The sequence below is a fragment of the Triticum urartu genome, chromosome 4 (assembly GCF_003073215.2).
Source record: "Triticum urartu cultivar G1812 chromosome 4, Tu2.1, whole genome shotgun sequence".
Classification (NCBI taxonomy): Eukaryota; Viridiplantae; Streptophyta; class Magnoliopsida; order Poales; family Poaceae; genus Triticum; species Triticum urartu.
In genome coordinates this window covers 559032499-559039896 of record NC_053025.1, presented here as the reverse complement: position 1 = coordinate 559039896, position 7398 = coordinate 559032499, and the positions used below count along the sequence as shown (strand labels likewise).

At 44.7% G+C, this 7398-nt stretch overlaps 1 long non-coding RNA gene across 1 annotated transcript; it reads right to left on the bottom strand.

Moving 5' to 3' along the window:
• Positions 1–738: 738 nt before the first annotated feature.
• Positions 739–2080, bottom strand: LOC125554147. Its single transcript, XR_007304332.1, has 3 exons — positions 1757–2080; positions 1333–1520; positions 739–1255 (listed from the first exon to the last, which is right to left on the bottom strand). It is a non-coding gene; the product is annotated as an uncharacterized LOC125554147 (long non-coding RNA).
• Positions 2081–7398: the final 5318 nt, after the last annotated feature.

Below are 7398 nucleotides of genomic sequence, written 5' to 3'. Positions count from 1 at the left end.
GATCCCAACCCAAAACCAGGGAGGGGTCCACCGGCGCTATTATTTGCATGCAACAAGCCCACTGTCAGCCTCTCACTCCCTCTCGCCCACTTCATCTCTTTTTCCTCTCATCTCTCTTGTCTTCTAGTGTTGGGGGAGGGCATATGACCCCCCCCCCCCCCCCCCCCCCCCCGCCAATTTTTTCGTTTGCATGACCTAAACTGGCTGAAAAAATGGCTCCTGGGGAGACAAACGAATGGAGATACTCTTATGTATTCGAGAGTAATAGTATAAAGCTAGCCACCACGGCTTTTTAATAGAAAAAAGGACCACATAGATGGTATACACCACTTTGCATACCGCACTAGTGGTTGGGGCGCACCTTTGGTGCGCCGCTTGAGTGGAAGCTCTCCGGAGCCGGCCATGTAGGTGCCGACCATTTCGATTTCTGTTTTTTTTGGGTGTGTTTGGCACATAGTTGGCCTCCAACAAAATGGACGAGCTTAACTACAATCAGTAGCATCAGTAGCAATTAATAAGGCTTGTAATGTTCCACTTGCTGTTATCTTCAATGGCGTGACGTCAAACTTCATTAAAATACAGAGAAGATTTTACAGGATACGTTATAAGAGAACATGAATTTAGAGGGTCAATTTTCAAGAAAACAATGATGCAACTCTATACATAGCCTCAGAGATCATGATGATTACACTACCCACATAATACACTCTCACCAAGGAGAAAACAACAGGAACATGATTCAAAACAAGAAAGGCAGCTTGCAGCTCTCCAGGATACCTCATCAATAATATAGCCTCAAACTCCAATAAAATTCTATTCTGTCAAAGATCCTGGCATTGTTCTTTCCAAAAAATCATCTGTCCACTGATGTTGTTTTCAGATAGTCCCTATGACGATGCGAAGATCCATCGTTATGCGGGATTTTTTGTGTAATTTCACAAGTTTGCACTCGGTACCAAGATGCAGTAGTACTTATAGGTTGCAAATGGAATGACGTGCCGCACAAAGCATTAACTCGAAAGTACCTGAACAACAAAATCACACCTTCCACAATCCAGGAACATGTCTACAGTCCAATTAACTCCTGATCTTATTTAGTTGTCAAAAAGAACTCTTGATCTTATTTTATCCCTCGCTGCGCTAAAGCTTAGCTGATCTCTTGAGGTGGAACGATCAACTTCATTGAACCAAAGGCATGTGAATAGATTGGTGATGGGTATGTGCTCTCCTATAATTACACAGCCCTCGGGGACATCTGTTCAAGAAAAATGTATCGCTTATGTTCTCAGGAGAAATATTTCTATATCAGAATTCAGCGAGAAGAACCATTACCGCTTGTAATAAGGAACTTAGCTGATGAATAATGGGTTAAACCCTCTCTCTTGTAGAACTCTATTTGGTTATCGATTGAAGCATTATCATACTTCCCACCAGCCTTGTTGGCCTCAACTTCCTCAAGGACATCAAAGAGTCTATAATGCCTGGAAATAGCGAAGCGCACATTTTTCCTCCACAAGAATCTGCGGCATGACAGTGTATACAAAATCAAAATAATAAGAAGTCAAAATCTAGATAAGAGTAGACTTAATATTAAAGTAAGAATATGGTGCAGCTTGGATCTCTTAATACAACAGATAGAGCATAAGTGGCACTGGCAACAAGCAAACTTACTTTTTGACGGCATGCTTTCATTGAGTTGTGTGCAAAGTAGTTTATAAGTAGCAGACGGAGGTCAGTGAGAGAACGTGATGTTTACCTCTCTAACAACTGATAAGGATCCTTCACAAGTTTAAGTTTCCCATCGATCCAGAGTGAATACCGCACATCAGGAAAGAGTCGATGAAGTAATAGTTTTGGAACCTGTTTGAGGAAAATATCACAAGGTATTCAGTTAAAAAATTATCACAAGGAAAATACACGATTAGGAAAACAATTCGCTCATGCTGATTCGCATTAAGCATGGCATACTCTTGCCTTTCAACAGAACAGAAAATTGATTGTGGAGTCGAGAAACTTTTCACATACTGACCCAATGCAGAAAAGAATGAAAACATGTTGGATCAGTTATCTAGATAAGAGCACATGTTGCTTTTAGAAGATTGTGTAGAATTATCGTTACAACTACTCCCTCTGTCCCAGAATATAAGAACGTTTTTGACACTATCAATAGTGTCAAAAACGTTCTTATATTTTGGGACGGAGGAAGTAACTTTTAGTTTACATCGCTTGTGCACAATCTCCATGCCAGAAGTGTGGAAATATGCCTAGAGGCAATATAAAATGGTATTATTATATTTCTTTGTTCATGATATTGTCTATTGTTCAGCTATATTGTGTTTATGGGCGGTAATACAATGTGTGGAATACATAGACCACAACACGTCCCTAGTGAGCCTCTAGTTGACTAGCTCGTTGATCAAAGGATAGTCATGGTTTCCTGACTGTGGACATTGGATGTCATTGATAACGGGATCACATCACTAGGAGAATGATGTGATGGACAAGACCCAATCCTAAGCTTAGCTCAAAGATCGTGTGGTTCATTTGCTGTAGCTTTTCTGAATGTCAAGTATCATTTCCTTAGACCATGAGATTGTGCAACTCCCGGATACCGTAGGAGTGCCTTGGTGTGCCAAACGTCACAACGTAACTGGGTGACTATAAAGGTACATTACAGGTATCTCCGAAAGTGTCTGTTGGGTTGGCACGAATCGAGACTGGGATTTGTCACTCCGTATGACGGAGAGGTATCTCTGGGCCCACTCGGTAATGCATCATCATAATGAGCTCAATGTGACCAAGTGGTTTGATCACGGGATCATGCATTACGGTCACGAGTAAAGTGACTTGCCGGTAACGAGACTGAACAAGGTATTGGGATACCGACGATCGAGTCTCGGGCAAGTAACGTACCGATTGACAAAGGGAATTGTATACGGATTGATTGAATCCTCGACATCGTGGTTCATCCGATGAGATCATCGTGGAGCTTGTGGGAGCCAACATGGGTATCCAGATCCCGCTGTTGGTTATTGACCGGAGAGGCTTTCGGTCATGTCTGCATGTCTCCCGAACCCGTAGGGTCTACACACTTAAGGTTCGATGACGCTAGGGTTGTAGAGATATTAGCACACGGTAACCCGAAAGTTGTTCGGAGTCCCGGATGAGATCCCGGACGTCACAAGGAGTTCTGGAATGGTCCGGAGGTAAAGATTTATATATAGGAAGTCCAGTTTCGGCCATCGGGAAGGTTTCGGGGTCACCGGTATTGTATCGGGACCACCGGAAGGGTCCCGGGGGTCCACCGGGTGGGGCCACCTATCCCGGAGGGCCCCATGGGCTGAAGTGGGAGGGGAACCAGCCCCTAGTGGGCTGGTGCGCCCCCCCTTGGGCCTCCCTCTGCGCCTAGGGTTAGAAACCCTAGGGGTGGGGGCGCCACCCTTGCCTTGGGGGGCAAGGCACCCCCTTGGCCGCCGCCCCCCTAGGAGATTGGATCTCCTAGGGCCGGCGCCCCCCTAGGCACCCTATATATAGTGGGGGGGAGGGAGGGCTGCGCACCCAAGCCCCTGGCCTCTCCCTCTCCCTCCCGTGACACTCCTCCATCTCCCAGCGCTTGGCGAAGCCCTGCCGAGGTCACCGTTGCTTCCACCACCACGCCGTCGTGCTGCTGGATCTTCATCAACCTCTGCTTCCCCCTTGCTGGATCAAGAAGGAGGAGACGTCTCCCAACCGTACGTGTGTTGAACGCGAGGTGCCGTCCGTTCGGCACTAGGTCATCGGTGATTTGAATCACGTCGAGTATGACTCCATCAACCCAGTTCTCTTGAACGCTTTCGCTCGTGATCTACAAGGGTATGTAGATGCACTCCTCTCTCCCTCATTGCTAGATGAATCCATAGATTGATCTTGGTGATGCGTAGAAAATTTTAAAATTCTGCTATGTTCCCCAACATTGGCATCATGAGCTAGGTCTATGCGTAGTTACTATGCACGAGTAGAACACAAAGTAGTTGTGGGCGTCGATATTGTCAATTTGCTTGCCGTTACTAGTCTTATCTTGATTCGGCGGCATCGTGGGATGAAGCGGCCTAGACCAACCTTACACGTACGCTTACGTGAGACCGGTTCCACCGACTGACATGCACTAGTTGCATAAGGTGGCTGGCGGGTGTCTATCTCTCCCACTTTAGTCGGATCGGATTCGATGAACAGGGTCCTTATGAAGGGTAAATAGAAATTGGCAATTCACGTTGTGGTTTTGATGTAGGTAAGAAACGTTCTTGCTAGAAACCTATAGCAGCCACGTAAAAACTTGCAACAACAATTAGAGGACGTCTAACTTGTTTTTGCAGCAAGTGTTTTGTGATGTGATATGGCCAAAGGTTGTGATGAATGATGAATGATATATGTGATGTATGAGATTGATCATGTCCTTGTAATAGGAATCACGACTTGCATGTCGATCAGTATGACAACCGGCAGGAGCCATAGGAGTTGTCTTTATTTATTTATGACTTGCGTGTCAACATAAACGTCATGTAATTACTTTACTTTATTGCTAAAGCGTTAGCCATAGTAGTAGAAGCAATAGATGATGAGACAACTTCAAGAAGACACGATGATGGAGATCATGGTGTCATGCCGGTGACAACGATGATCATGGAGCCCCGAAGATGGAGATCAAAGGAGCAGATGATATTGTCCATATCATGTCACTATTTGATTGCATGTGATGTTTATCATGTTTTACATCTTATTTGCTTAGAACGACGGTAGCTTAAATAAGATGATCCCTCGTAATAATTTCAAGAAAGTGTTCCCCCTAACTGTGCACCGTTGCGAAGGTTCGTTGTTTCGAAGCACCACGTGATGATCGGGTGTGATAGATTCTAACGTTCGAATACAACGGGTGTAAGCCAGATTTACACACGCAATACACTTAGGTTGACTTGACGAGCCTAGCATGTACAGACATGGCTCGGAACACAGAAACCGGAAAGGTCGAGCTATTGAGTCGTATAGAAGATACGATCAACATGAAGATGTTCCGATGTTGACTAGTCCGTCTCAACATGATGATCGGACACGGCCTCCTGTTAACTCGGGATATCATTGTTTACTTAGATATACTAGAGGGATGTCTATCTGGAGGAGTTCATTGAATTTGATAGATGAACTTAATTATCATGAATTTAGTCTAAAATCTTTACAATATGTCTTGTAGATCAAATGGCCCACGTTGTCCTCAACTTCAACGCGTTCCTAGAGAAAACCAAGCTGAAAGACGATGGCAGCAACTATACGGACTGGGTCCAGAACCTGAGGATCATCCTCATAGCTGCCAAGAAAGATTATGTCCTAGAAGCACCGCTAGGTGACGCACCCATCCCAGAGAACGAAGGCGTTATGAACGCCTGGCAGTCACGTGCTGATGATTACTCCCTCGTTCAGTGTGGCATGCTTTACAGCTTAGAACTGGGGCTCCAAAAGCGTTTTGAGAGACACGGAGCATATGAGATGTTCGAAGAGCTGAAAATGGGTTTCCAAACTCATGCCCGGGTCGAGAGATATGAAGTCTCCGACAAGTTCTTCAGCTGTAAGATGGAGGAAAATAGTTCTGTCAGTGAACACATACTCAAAATATCTGGGTTTCATAACCGCTTGACTCAGCTGGGAGTTAATTTCCCGGATGACGCGGTCATTGACAGAATCCTTCAGTCGCTTCCACCGAGCTACAAGAGCTTTGTGATGAACTTCAATATGCAGGGGATGGAAAAGACCATTCCTGAAGTATTTGCAATGCTGAAATCAGCAGAGGTAGAAGTCAAAAAGGAACATCAAGTGTTGATGGTGAATAAAACCACTAAGTTCAAGAAAGGCAAGGGTAAGAAGAACTTCAAGAAGGACGGCAAGGGAGTTGCGCGCCCGGTAAGCAAGCTGCCGGGAAGAAGCCAAAGAATGGACCCAAGCCCGAGACTGAGTGTTTTTATTGCAAGGAGTGGTCACTGGAAGCGGAACTGCCCCAAATACTTAGCGGACAAGAAGGCCGGCATCACTAAAGGTATATGTGATATACATGTAATTGATGTGTACCTTACCAGTACTCGTAGTAGCTCCTGGGTATTTGATACCGGTGCGGTTGCTCACATTTGTAACTCAAAGCAGGAGCTGCGGAATAAGCGGAGACTGGCGAAGGACGAGGTGACGATGCGCGTCGGGAATGGTTCCAAGGTCGATGTGATCGCCGTCGGCACGCTACCTCTACATTTACCTACGGGATTAGTTTTAAACCTCAATAATTGTTATTTAGTGCCAGCTTTGAGCATGAACATTGTATCAGGATCTCGTTTAATTCGAGATGGCTACTCATTTAAATCCGAGAATAATGGTTGTTCTATTTATATGAGAGATATGTTTTATGGTCATGCTCCGATGGTGAATGGTTTATTCTTAATGAATCTCAAGCGTAATGCTACACATATTCATAGTGTGAATACCAAAAGATGTAAGGTTGATAATGATAGTCCCACATACTTGTGGCACTGCCGCCTTGGTCACATAGATGTCAAACGCATGAAGAAGCTCCATGCAGATGGACTTTTAGAGCATCTTGATTACGAATCATTTGACATGTGCGTACCATGCCATGGGTAAAATGACCAAGACTCTGTTCTCAGGAACAATGGAGCGAGCAACCAACTTATTGGAAATCATACATACTAATGTGTGCGGTCCAATGAGTGTTGAGGCTCGCGGTGGCTATCGTTATGTTCTCACCCTCACTGATGACTTGATTAGATATGGGTATGTCTACTTAATGAAACACAAGTCTGAGACCTTTGGAAAGTTCAAGGAATTTCAGAGTGAGGTTGAGAATCAACGTGACAGGAAAATCAAGTTCTTGCGATCAGATCGTGGGGGAGAATACTTGAGTCACGAATTTGGCACACACTTAAGAAAATGTGGAATAGTTTCACAACTAACGCCGCCTAGAACACCTCAGCGTAATGGTGTGTCCGAACGTCGTAATCGCACTCTATTAGATATGGTGCAATCTATGATGCATCTTACCGATTTACCGCTATCATTTTGGGGCTATGCATTAGAGACTGCCGCATTCACTTTAAATAGGGCTCCGTCGAAATCCGTTGAGACGATACCATATGAATTATGGTTTGGGAAGAAACCTAAGCTGTCGTTTCTAAAAGTTTGGGGATGCGATGCTTATGTCAAGAAACTTCAACCTGAAAAGCTCGAACCCAAGTCGGAAAAATGCGTCTTCATAGGATACCCTAAAGAAACTGTTGGGTATACCTTCTACCTCAGATCCGAAGGCAAGATCTTTGTTGCCAAGAATGGGTCCTTTCTAGAGAAAGAGTTTCCTCGATTCTCTCTCGG